The sequence below is a fragment of the Schistocerca cancellata genome, chromosome 9 (genome assembly GCF_023864275.1).
Source record: "Schistocerca cancellata isolate TAMUIC-IGC-003103 chromosome 9, iqSchCanc2.1, whole genome shotgun sequence".
In the NCBI taxonomy this organism is placed as follows: domain Eukaryota; kingdom Metazoa; phylum Arthropoda; class Insecta; order Orthoptera; family Acrididae; genus Schistocerca; species Schistocerca cancellata.
In genome coordinates, this window is record NC_064634.1 from 222,818,204 (window position 1) to 222,832,188 (window position 13,985).

Consider the following 13,985-nt stretch of genomic DNA (forward strand, 5'->3'; position numbering starts at 1 on the left):
AATTCTGGATGTCTCATACTCCTGTGAGAAACAATATTTAAGGGTTGCTGTTGAAATCGGTACCACATGCACACTGCTGCCACTTTTGTATATTTGCACTGAGGTAAATATATTTGGAGTTTTACTGAGCAACAGGACCGCTTCTTAGACCTTATTTTGGCTGTGCGGTTTCCTCGTGACCGTTCGGCTGTGTGTCACAGTGGGTGGCATAACAGCTTGTGCCCGTGATACGCCTGTTTCCTGCTTGCCGCATGTGTACTTAAGTTATCCTGGGTTTCAAAAACCAATATGCACTACTCTAGATTACACTGCCTTTGCCCTTAGCCCCTACTTAGTCTTGGGTGCCGTAATTAATTGTTGTTTGTGTTTTACAGTTTTCTTGCTTCAGAAATCTGGAATTAAGTTGAGCTGTTTTGAACTATTCCGGTGGGTCTCCAATTTAGGAGGAGGGTTCCCTAAGTTCAAGGTCGAAGGTCACTGCGTCTCATTATTCACGATTGATAATGATGTAATTGCATTTTACTTAGCTTAAGGAGCTGAAATGGTATTTCTTTCTTTAGGCACGAGCACCTGGAATATGAGCTTAAGATTCGGCAGCAAGCCATTGGTAGCAGCGTAGTGGACTTGGCAACACGTTTACACTCCGCTCTGGACACGATAGCAACCTGGGTACAGAACTCACCTTTTCCTGGGGTGCTTTGGGAGAGTTGTGTTGCAACATAGAATTTTTTGAGGCTTGTCATCCCAATTGCAAATGGATGTACAGAGTCCACGCACAGTTTTCTCGTTGGAGTCATCATCTTGGCGTTTTAAAGAAGCTTTAGGTTAGTGCGGAACGTGACCATGCCATTAATTATAAAAAGAATCGCAATTGAAAGTAAGTGGCTCAGGTTTGGATTGTGGGGTGGGAGTGAGTGGAGTAGATGAAACAGTAAGCAATAAGCTCACAACACATTGTAATCATGTGGAAGAAGGGATCGCAGTTAGACCTGTTGTAGAAGCATTTCCTAGATTGCTAAACCCCATTGTTCATTTACTGCAAAGAATCGACAAACTTTCAATGGAGTAGGTAGAGAAAGTGGAGTTTATTCTTTGGCTGAGCACTCATTTTGAATTTCACGCTGATAACTTGGGTGTATCGCATTGTATGATTATTAAGTTGTTGTATCCTTTAGCCCGTGAGTTGTTGAGTAGAATGATTTGAGATTTTGCAGGTGCAAGGGTTATTACGTGATTTGCAGAGGCGTATTATTCAGCAGAAATTGTCACCCCAAATTAGACAAGATCTTGAGCGCAAACATTTTTAGTGCAAGCAGGCCTCAAATGAGACTTTGGGATGTTATATTAAGGAGGCTCACACTGCGGTTGCTGCCTTAGAATTACCGGTCACTGAAGGTGAAATGGTTGAGAGTATATTGAAGGGCATGAAGCCCAAGGGTCTTTTGCGGGTAGCTTTTTCACAGAAACCTACTACATCTGCCGGGTTGTATGCATTGATTTCTAACGTCGAAGCACTTAGATTCGCTGACGAACAATGTAGGGGCGTGGTTGGTATTTACCGTTCTTCTCAGACTAGGGAGGAGGTAGCTGCAAGCGGTCACCTGATACAATCTTGACTTAAAGAGTATTTTCGATGTAGGGAAACCGCACATTGGTGCAGGAGCCTGATTAAGAGTTGGCCGTGCGTCAACAGCTGACGCCATCAAAAACGGGTGGTAGAGCGGTCTTCAAATCCGCCGAAGCAGTGCCCTCGGATCGGGCCGCGAAAGATCAGTTTCTGCCTTACTCCTCATCTAGCTTAATCAGGAACCTGTGTACGCCCTTACTGAACCCACAAGTGCTGTGTCTTTGTTACTTTATAGCTGGTATCTTGATTTCAGGGGAGTGTGTAAGATGCTTCCATTACGCGACAGTCCAACGATAGCCGGCTGGAGTGGCCGAGCGGTTAAAGGCGCTACCGTCGGAAACCGCACGGCCGCTACGGTCGCAGGTTCGAATCCTGCCTCGGGCATGGATGTGTGTGATGTCCTTAGGTTAGTTAGGTTTAAGTAGTTCTAAGTTCTAGGGGACTTATGACCACAGCAGTTGAGTCCCATAGTGCTCAGAGCCATTTGCACCATTTTGAGTCCAACGATATCGGGCTGTAAATGACCAGGTGTTACCTTCTGTGGCAAACTTAATATTGTGTAGTTTTCTTGGTCTATTATGTTGTTAGCGGTCAGGAATTTGACTGTCGTCCTCCTGGGCCGTGGTTTCATGCAACAGGTTGGTTTGGGCATGTTTTGCCGACATTTTTTTCTTTAAATTTCGCCCGTATGAACGGATAGTAATGTGTTTGTGCCAAAATTTCAGAGTGATCAACGTTGTGCAGGATCAATGATCGAAATTCGATGTCAGGCATATGGTATGCGGCGATGCTGTACAACTTCTAGAAATTTTGGATAATGTTCCTAACCTGTTTACCAACATGCTGGGGGATACTAATAAGATTCAATACAAAGTACGACTAGTGGATGATGCTCCAGTAGTCGATGCTCGTTTTCCTAAGATGAGAACCTTACATGAAAAGGCAAATGATGTGCCCAGACATGGGCTGATTAGAGCCTCGACACCCCCCTATGCCTCTCTCATATTTCTTGTGGCTAAGGCGCAAGATAAAGATTACCACCCGGTGTCAGACTATAGAGTGTGGAATCAAAAGGTCATTCTTGAATCAGAGCCGCTGTCCGAGCTTCGTAATTGTTTTACCTGGTTTCCTGGTGCATGTTTCTTTACTGTGATCGATTTTCATCAAGCCTGTTTTCAGATTCCATTGACTGAGAACTCTAAACATGCCACCACATTCTGCATGGACTGGAATGTGTAGAGTTTAATCGAGAACCTCTTGGTATTACTAGTGGGGCTGCTGTTTTCTCACTTCTCATATAATGTTTTCGGTGATGTTAAGTTTAAGTCGCTTTACCACCACTTGTATGACGTGGTGGTGTATAGTGCCATATTTTATGAGCAACAGTAACATCTCCAACAAGTCCTACTACATTTATGAGAGGCCAGCCTCGCCATGAGGCCCTCTAAGATCATCTTGGCTCCTCAACAGATTGCCTTCTTGGGCCATTTAGTCTCAGCGAATGAGGTTAGAATTGATCAGGAGCGGGCTCGCGATTTACTAAGCACCCCACCCGACCCCCAGTGGCAAGAAGGGAGTGGCAACATTTATTAGCATGGCCAATTACTTCCAAAAATAAATTTGTGCCAAACTTCGTTCACTTCGTAGCTCCACTTAAGGGCCTGCGGTAGGGGGGGGGGGGGGGGGGAGTATTGTGCAAGCGTGGGGGCCATTGGACTTCCTTTGATGCCATTAAGATAGCTCTAAGTAATCATCCATGATGGCTATTCCTGATTTTGAGCTCCCGGTTATTGTTCCGAATGATGCATCTAATACTGGCGTAGCGGTCATTCTCCTGCAAGAATAGCTTGGGGAGCGGTGTCCAGTAGTTTATGCCTCAAGGAAGTTGTCACTAGCTGCACTCAAGCATTCAGTCTGTGAGTAGAAGATCCTAACTGTGATCTTTGTTTCAGAAAACTTTAGGTTTTAACTCGAGCACAGAGAGTTCGTTCTGGAAACTTAAAACCAAATTTTTAGCTGGGTTTTGGCACATCTTCGTAAAACCGGCAGTATAGCACCCTAGGTGGTCCGCATTTACGTGTTTAAACTTAAGGTCAAGCCATCAGAGGGTCAGATTACGGGAATACACATGCTTTAAGCTGGATGTTTGGGGGAAGGTCATGGGAAAGGATCAGAGGACCAGTGTGTTGCTTGTGTGTGCGTGGGGTGTTAACTGAGTTTCTAGAACTCTTTGAGAGTCTTAGGAAGAAACAAGAAGAGGGTTCCTTGATATTATTGGTTGAACATAAATTACGCCAGGGATCAGGCAATGGGCTGCATCTTAAACGTAGAAGGGGGACAACGACTATTAGATTTGTTTACCGAAGGAACTAGTACGCGCCGTATTTCATTATTTCCATAATTAGGTGGTATGTGGGCACTTAGGTGTCCATAAAACTATTGCACAGATTCAGCAACTTGTAATACGGCCTTTCCTGCATAGGAAGTTCGTTGCCTGGTGGCGTACTATGAACTGTGTGAGGCAGCAAAGCCCAGCACGTGTAAGGAATTTTTACAATCCACTTGGAAGAGTCGGCCCACATATAAACTTTTTGTTTATTATGTGGGTCCTCTTCGTCGTACTCGAAAGAGGGATCATTGTATTGCAGTCGTAGTCGATACTTCCAGGTTCACATAGTTGATACCAATTCGAGGGGTGACAGCGGCCTTGTCTATTTATCGTTTATCAAAGACCTTTTCCGTATTTGGGCCACCAAAATCATTGGTGAGTGATAATGCCCCAGCCTTCATGTCAATGGAATTATTACCGTCAACATTCTTTTGCAGAGAGAGTCTATCAAAACATTAAGTCTGACCTAATAACTTTTCACGCCAACTCTCAGAAGAAGTGGGATGTATCTTTGCCTTCGTTAAATTTCGACTTTAATTTAGCTCGGCATGACGCTACAAAGGCAACTCCTGCTTCCTTAATGTTCATATTTCCATCAGTTCCCCCTTTGACCCACCTGTGGTCGGTCATGAGCTCCTTCCTGATACAATTACACCAGAGATCATTCAGAATAACTGGAGGAGGGCTATGCATAACATAGAATTGGAGCACCGAAGGTAAGCACGCCGCTATAATCAGGGGAGGTTCAAATGGTTCAAATGGCTCTGAGCACTATGGGACTTAACATCTGTGGTCATCAGTCCCCTAGAACTTAGAACTACTTAAACCTAACTAACCTAAGAACATCACACACATCCATGCCCGAGGCAGGATTCGAACCTGCGACCGTAGCAGTCGCGCTCAGGGGAGGCATGAGGTACAAGTCAAAGTAGGAGATAGAATTTTCATTCACAACTTCAATATTGTCACTAAAGAGAATGCTGGGGTTTCCCACAAACTTGTTCCAAGCTTTTTGGGGCCATGTGGGGTGTTGGAGGTTTTAAGCCCAATTAATCTCTTAGTCCATAATCTGGGCACTGGTAAGGTATCGAAGGGGCACGTTACCCAAATAAAAGAGAAATAGTTATCTTTTTGCTCCTTCATTCCTTAGTTACCAGCACAGGGACGTGCTGAATTGCGGCTTTGGTGGGGGAGACAACTGTGGTGGCTCGATCTGGTCAATCTTCTTTGCCCGGTTTCCGCGACTGGTGGACAACTGGCGCCTGCTGCAAGAGATTCCTGCTGTGGCGTGCGCAGAGAGACACTGGGCTGAGTCGATAGCGAGCTCTTGTGGGTGCAGTTGCTCGGCAAGTGACACGTCGCTTGGTAAGCATGGTAGCCTCTGCTGGTGTTGTTTTCTCTGTGGAACACGGTCAACGTGAAGAACCTTGCCATGGGTCCTCCCTGATGGCAGAACGTTCACCTTCTTGCTGCTTTTGCGAGGCTGAAAGTTGGAGTTTTCGTTTGTAACCTTGAATGATCACGACAGTTCGCCGTCTGCTATGTTACAATGACTTTTTCCTGTAATATCTGCAGATATAGGAGATAACAGATTTAATTTTGAAATACCAAGTGATGTGTTCACGGATATGGGAGCAACACATTTACAAATTTGTATTGGCAAATGTTATTTTAAACCTTGTGTTTAATATTGAGCAGGACTGAATTTAACTAACGAAAATTTTGCAGGTGTGATGTTATACCTTGTGTAATGCCTTGTTTTACACCGTTTTAGTTATTGTCAAACCTTGGCCCTCATGAGGGTATATTGTGACCTTACATATGGATTATAGTGGACCTCTGCAATGTGCGAGTAAACCAAGGGTACCAGAAGAAATATTTTAGTTGATCGATGAAAGAAGGAAGTACAAAAATGTTCAGAGAAATTCAGGAACACAGAAATACAAGTCACTTAGGAATGGAAAAAATAGGGACTGCAGGAACGCTAAGAAGAAATTGCTGCAAATAAAAAGTGGAGAACTCGAATAGGAATTGACTGTCGGAAGGACAGACCCAGCGTGTAGAGAAGTCAAAACAGTTTTCGGTGACATTAAAAAAAAGCAAGAGTATTACATTAAGAGCGCAACGGAAATTCCACTGTTAAATTCAGAAGAGAGAGCAGATAGGTGGAAAGCGTACGTTGAAGGCCTCTATAAGGTGGAAGACATGTCTGATGACGTGATAGAAGAAGAAACATGAGTCGATATAGAACAGATAGGGGATCCAGTATTAGAATCAGAATTTAAAAGAGCTTTGGAAGACTAAAGATCGAATAAGACAGGTGGAATATACACTCCTGGAAATTGAAATAAGAACACCGTGAATTCATTGTCCCAGGAAGTGAAAACTTTATTGACACATTCCTGGGGTCAGATACATCACACTGACAGAACCACAGGCACATAGACACAGGCAACAGAGCATGCACAATGTCGGCACTAGTACAGTGTATATCCACCTTTCGCAGCAATGCAGGCTGCTATTCTCCCATGGAGACGATCGTAGAGATGCTGGATGTAGTCCTGTGGAACGGCTTGCCATGCCATTTCCACCTGGCGCCTCAGTTGGACCAGCGTTCGTACTGGACGTGCAGACCACGTGAGACGACGCTTCATCCAGTCCCAAACATGCTCAATGGGGGACAGATGCGGAGATCTTGCTGGCCAGGGTAGTTGACTTACACCTTCTAGAGCACGTTGGGTGGCACGGGATACATGCGGACGTGCATTGTCCTGTTGGAACAGCAAGTTCCCTTGCCGGTCTAGGAATGGTAGAACGATGGGTTCGATGACGGTTTGGATATACCGCGCACTATTCAGTGTCCCCTCGACGATCACCAGTGGTGTACGGCCAGTATAGGAGATCGCTCCCCACACCATGACGCCGGGTGTTGGCCCTGTGTGCCTCGGTCGTATGCAGTCCTGATTGTGGCGCTCACCTGCACGGCGCCAAACACGCATACGACCATCATTGGCACCAAGGCAGAAGAGACTCTCATCGCTGAAGACGACACGTCTCCATTCGTCCCTCCATTCACGCCTGTCGCGATACCACTGGAGGCGGGCTGCACGATGTTGGGGCGTGAGCGGAAGACGGCCTAACGGTGTGCGGGACCGTAGCCCAGCTTCATGGAGACGGTTGCGAATGGTCCTCGCCGATACCCCAGGAGCAACAGTGTCCATAATTTGCTGGGAAGTGGCGGTGCGGTCCCCTACGGCACTGCGTAGGATCCTACGGTCTTGGCGTGCATCCGTGCGTCGCTGCGGTCCGGTCCCAGGTCGACGGGCTCGTGCACCTTCCGCCGACCACTGGCGACAACATCGATGTACTGTGGAGACCTCACGCCCCACGTGTTGAGCAATTCGGCGGTACGTCCACCCGGCCTCCCGCATGCCCACTATACGCCCTCGCTCAAAGTCCGTCAACTGCACATACGGTTCACGTCCACGCTGTCGCGGCATGCTACCAGTGTTAAAGACTGCGATGGAGCTCCGTATGCCACGGCAAACTGGCTGACACTGACGGCGGCGGTGCACAAATGCTGCGCAGCTAGCGCCATTCGACGGCCAACACCGCGGTTCCTGGTGTGTCCGCTGTGCCGTGCGTGTGATCATTGCTTGTACAGCCCTCTCGCAGTGTCCGGAGCAAGTATGGTGGGTCTGACACACCGGTGTCAATGTGTTCTTTTTTCCATTTCCAGGAGTGTATAACATTCCATCAAAATTTCTAAAATCGTTGGAGTAAGTGGTAACAAAACGACTATTCACTATAGCGTATGAGTCTTGCTATATACCATCTGACTTTCGGAAAAACATCATCCACACAATTCCGAAGATTGCAAGAGCCGACAAATGCGGGAAGTATCGCACAATCAGCTTAACAGCCCATGTATCCAAGTTTCTGACAAGAATAATATACAGAAGAATGGAAAAGAAGACTCAGGATTTGTTAAATAACGATCAGTTTGGCTTTAGGAAAGGTAAAGGTACCAGAGTCCTGACGTTGAGGTTGATAATGCAGCAAGACTAAAGAAACATCAAGACACGTTCGTAGAATTTGTCTAACTGGAAAAAGTATTTGACAATATAAAATGGCGTAAGATATTTGAAATTCTGATAAAATAAGGGTAAACTATAAGGTAAGACGGATCATGTACAATATGTACAAGAACCAAGTGGGAACAATAAGATTGGAAGCCCAAGAACGAAGTGATCGGATTAAAAAGGGATGTAAGACAAGGACGTTGTCTTTCGCCCCTACTGTTCAGTTTCTACATCGAAGAAGCAACCGGGGAAATGAAAGAAAGTCTTAAGAGTGGCATTAAAATTCAAGGTGAAAGGATGTGAATGTTAGGATTTGCTGATGAAATTGCTATCATCAGAGAAAGTGAAGAAGAATTACAGGATCTGTTGAATGGAATGAACAGTCTATACAGAGTACAGACTGAGGGCAAACTGAAGAAATACGAAAGCATTGAGAAGTAATAGGCACGAGAACAGCGTGAAACTCAATATTAGGACTGGTGATCACGAAGAAAATGGAATTAAGGCATCAAAATAACCCATGACGGATGGAAAAAGGACATATTGAGCAAACTAGCACTGGCCAAAAGTGCATTCCTGGTCAAGAGAAGTTAACTAATTTAAAACATAGGCCTTAGTTTAATGAAGAAACTTCTGAGAATGTACGTTTGGAGCCCAATGGTGTGAAACATGGTCTGTGGGGAAACTGGAACACAGAACTGGAAATGTAGTGCTACCAAAGATTGTTGAAAATTATATAGACTGATAAGGTAAGGAATGAGGAGTTAACCTCTCATTTGAGCAGGATTTTTTACCTGCGAACCATTTCTTCTCGTGTGGGCGGTAGAAGAGATTGCAGGGAGCTATATCAGGAAAAAGCGAGAGGTGCGGCAGCAGTTTGTAACAGTTTTTGCAGTTCTGTGGCGATAATTCCAGATTTCTTCGTTACACGGTGCCGGTTTTTCTTCAGTTTCTTGATGAAGCGGTTCAATATCTGACTGAAATACCGTCCAGTGAGAGTGTCTCGTTTCTTTTGCGAAGTGGCACAAATACGATGCCCTCCGCATCCGAAAAAATGGTCGCCAAGGCTAATTCTGCCGATGGGACTGTCTTCGCTTTCTTTGGAGCAGCGTCATGGGAAGCAACACAATTTATTGATAGTTGCTCGGTATATGGGGAATACTGATGCATCCAGGTCTGATTTAAAACGACAGCTCGACGTAAAGAGTCCATTGGATCTCCCTGGAACTGTTCCGAACACAGATTCTAAGACGGTATGATGTGAGAAGACAGACAGTTGCGGCTAACATACTCTGGTTGAAACACATCGCAGTATGGCAGAGCCCGGACACAGGTGCGTGTGCGTAGTGACGAGAAGGTGGCATGCTCGAGCTGTCACTAAGTACAGACGACACCCGGCACTCTGGTATTGACAGAATGTTCCCATCACGAAGCAGTCCGCAGCTGTCATACGGACAGCAGGTAAACTGCGTGGTTATTGGGATTGGATTTCCCGGGCGATTGGCCGTTGCAAGGCGGTGTGCTGTGTGAGGGAGCCGATATGTTGGAAACTCAAAGGCTGCAAATAATTTACTGCCGCTTCACGAGTTAAACCAACACAACACATGAAAGACAATATCACCAAATGGAAGAGAAAAACGAGGCGAGGTTGCACATTTAAGGATCCACATTGTAGGTGGACAGTAACGTACGTAGCTAAGACAATGGAAGATGTAAGGTACCTTTTATCTTTAAAAATTGTAGACTTCAAATCGCTTCAAGCGATCAAATCAGCCTTAGTGTCTAATGATCGCGCTTCATCAGTATCGAAAATAGGGACTATAGTATTTTTGTAAAAGCAGTACAATTTGGATAATGAGCCGTAATGTTGATTTTGATGAATGGAAACGCAATTAAGCATAAAAAAATTAGAAAACTAATATGTACAGAGTTATTATGAGGTAAGTTGTCGGAATTGCTGTCTGTAGATGTGTGATTTACGTTAACTTTAAATAGTTAACGGTGAATAGTGATAATTTTGACCATTCACCTCAATGAGATGCAAACATCTCACAAACCAAGTACACCAACGAAGCACAAAGTCACCACGCGGAAGCTGGTAACATTCTAGTTCTATCTGATACTCAATACTTGTGGTAATATGTTTAATATAGTTCTTTATTTGTTCAAAAGATAGAGAGTAACCCACGAGTGACGTTCTGCTTCATTTATCTATAAAAATCAGCCCAATGTGCATATTTCGTTCAACGTATCAGAGGTACCAGCAAGTAAGATAATTTTTGTGTGTACAGTTTCAGCAATAACATGTACAGTAAATGTCTATCTGCGAGTTTTGCAACAACAGACGGAAGGTTATTTAAGGGTGGCGGCCACAGTGATGAAGTCTGTAGGTTGTACGCGCTCGTCAAGGTGGGACAATGCGGGTTTGAAATTTTTCAAGCGACAAGTTCATGAACTTGTTGAATTTCTGCGTGAGTTTACGGATTTAGAAAAGTTTTCCACGATATGTTTCTTGGGACTTTTAACTGTGAGCAACAGGGTGGTGTTCAGATACTGAGAGAAATCTTGATCGAGTTCGCGAATGAATCTGTCATTGCACTCACAGCTGTTAAACAAGTGCGAAATCGTGCGGTTCTAGGCGCTATAGTCTGGAACCGAGCGACCGCTACGGTCGCAGGTTCGAATCCTGCCTCGGGCATGGATGAGTGTGATGTCCTTAGGTTAGTTAGGTTTAATTAGTTCTTAGTTCTAGGCGACTGATGACCTCAGAAGTTAAGTCGCATAGTGCTCAGAGCCATTTGAACCATTTGAACCAAGTGCGAAATAAGCATATATAGGGTGTCCCATTTATCTTGACCACCCTAAATAACTTTTTGTCGAGATGCAAACTACAAAATGTTTCAAGGAAATGTTCTTTAGCCGGCAGGGGGACATCAGTCAGCATCATTGACTTCGTTGTGGCTTCGTTTCTTATAGTGATATGAACAGCGGCATGACTTTTTAAAATGGCACCCTGTATTTTTTATTTGGTAACTCATTTTCTCTCCTAAAGACCTATTCAAAAATTTATCACAGTGTACCATTCACTGAAACACAACGTTATTAATTACATAAGACAAATTGACGTTGACGCTCCCAGCGCTTAGTGCAGGTACTTGAGGTAATGGAACACATCCACGTGCTAACGTTGACAGAGGACAAATGTAAACATAAGTAGTGTAAGTAGGCTGTTTAGGTTTTTATATAGGTAACGCCACGTAGCGCTCTGTATGTAAATCACTGACTGTGCTGTGTGCAGTCTGTGGCTAGTTTGCATTGTTGTCTGCCATTGTAGTGTTGGGCAGCTGGATGTGAACAGCGTGTAGCCTTGCGCAGTTGGAGGTGAGCCGCCAGCAGTGGTGGATGTGGGGAGAGAGATTGCAGAGTTTTGAAATTTGTAAGACTGGATGTCATGAACTGCTATATATATTATGACTATTAAGGTAAATACATTGTTTGTTCTCTATTAAAATCTTTCATTTGCTAACTATCCCTACCAGTAGTTAGTGCATTTATTGTCACAGAAAGCATCAGCATTGGGACAGATATTTGCACATATTTCAAAATGTGCTGAATGAAATGCCTCATGATTCCACTGCTTTACCTCCTACTCTTGTACTAAAGAATGAAGAACCACCGAACAGAATCAGAGAGCTTGTACCTTTCCCAAATACACGTAAACTTCGACACAAAGACATAATTGATTTGGCTCTTAAAAATATAAAATCTGCAGCAAACAAAAGGAGAAAACTACACGGTAAAGCAAATGCAAAGAAATTATATATTGGTCAGAAAGTTCTCATTAAAGCTCATTCATTGTCACATAAGAAGAAACACTTGAGTCACAAATTCTTTCTAGTTTACAATGGACCTTACAGAATCCGACGTATACCACATGATAACTGCGTTGAAGTTGAAACACTGCGTACTAGGAAGAGTAAAGGCTTACACCACATTTCACATGTAAAACCGTTTATTGAAAGATAATCTGCTTTTTAACTTTGCCTTTGCCATAAAACGTTTCACTTCACATTTCTAGTATGCATTGTCAGACTTAGAAACTGTTACCATGCAACAATGTTTGAAGTTAAATATCCAGTCAAGAACCAAGAGAACTTATTTAAACAGAAATTACGAATGCATTGTTATTGTGAACAGACAACACAGTGTTATTGTGTGTGTGCATTCTTGCTTGTTAGTTGCACTATTACGTAATGACTATAAGGCTCACATACTTAGAACATATACTGGTACTGCTAATGAGATTTTAATGCAACATTTTGGTTTACTTGAAAATACATTCTGGATTTAAAGTACTTTCTGTGAGATACCAGATGACACAGTGGTTAGTTTATGTGACAGCTACACGATTTTATCACGACGCTACTAATGATTGACAATTTACAATGTTGCTTTTGTGGTGTATCTGTTTTATATCTGCACAGTTTTTCTGAATTATTCTGGAAAGTAAAACATGTTTTAGTAGTAACTTTTGTGGTTTAGCTACAATGAGACAGCCTTTTCCGTAGCACAACAATACGTTACAGCACAGTAATTTCTTCATCACAACAATAAGCGGAATAACTAAGATATCTATACGCAAAGCATTTCACTTTTGTTTATCATGAGGTAAGTACATTGACTTCTGCAGAACTTAGCTTTCGGAGGACAATAACTACAACACTTCCACAGAGATTATCTTACAGCAAGACGCACATTTAGCGCTACAGGACACGTATTTGAGTGATTAATTTTGTACTTAAATCATTTATTTTTAAAGATATTTGAAGTACAATGATACAAAGGTTTTCCGTGATACATTTCATTCCATTGTTGTAATCTGTAATACCTGAGGGTATAACTACATTAATCCTCAGGGGGGTACACGCTTACTTTGTGTACGATGTGTTTGGCAAGCACAAGAAGCCCTAGCTACTATGGTATTTGCTTATACAACTTTACACATCGGTACCATATTTCTCTAACACATAATTACACAGCTATCTGATCATTTAACTGAGAGACAAACATTTTTTTTTACTACATCAGTGACAGATGTTTACGTAATTACACCGTTGTATAACTTCACACTTACGAAATTGTATTTTGTCTGTACTCTGTGAACTGTTCATATTTTTTCAGACCCATTGTGATATTATGAGAACTTTGAATGATGTATTTGGTATGGGATCACGATTTTTAAAGTACGTTTGAGGCAGATGACACTTTTGACATGAGCAGAGAATTTTTTTAGTTATTGCAGGAAGCTACGACGTTTTTGGGATTTGACTGAGGTGTTATGATGTTGTTATTACGATGACTATGTGTATTATGCTGTTGCGGTATGTTTATGATGAATAAGCTGATGCTATATGAGTTATTTGAGTATGCTACATATCTGTTATGATGAAATATTGAAGAAGTGTCGACGAATAAGGTAAGGAATAATGAGTAGTGGTTAGGGACTCTGGTTTGTGAAAAAGGTTGTTGGAAACCAAGAATCGTACTTTAAGAGTTATGAAATGTATGTAAATGCGTGAATGTATTACAATGCCGACGGAAGTTTTTTGGACTCTGTTATATCAATAGCATTTTGTTTCTACAGATTTGTAACGTAAATTCTTGACCTGTGAAATATTTTTATATGAGACTGTCACTGTAGCGGAAACTGCTGTCGTAAATATTTCCGTAAGAAAGTTAAGTGACCACCTGCACGTAATGCGTCGTGAGCACCCAGCTGTGTCAGACGCCTGGAGAAAAAGGCATTAGGGTGTGCCTTTTCAGAGGCACAGGTAGAAAAAAAAGGGGCCATTATCCTCGCTATTGACATTCCTTAGTAGAAAGCATT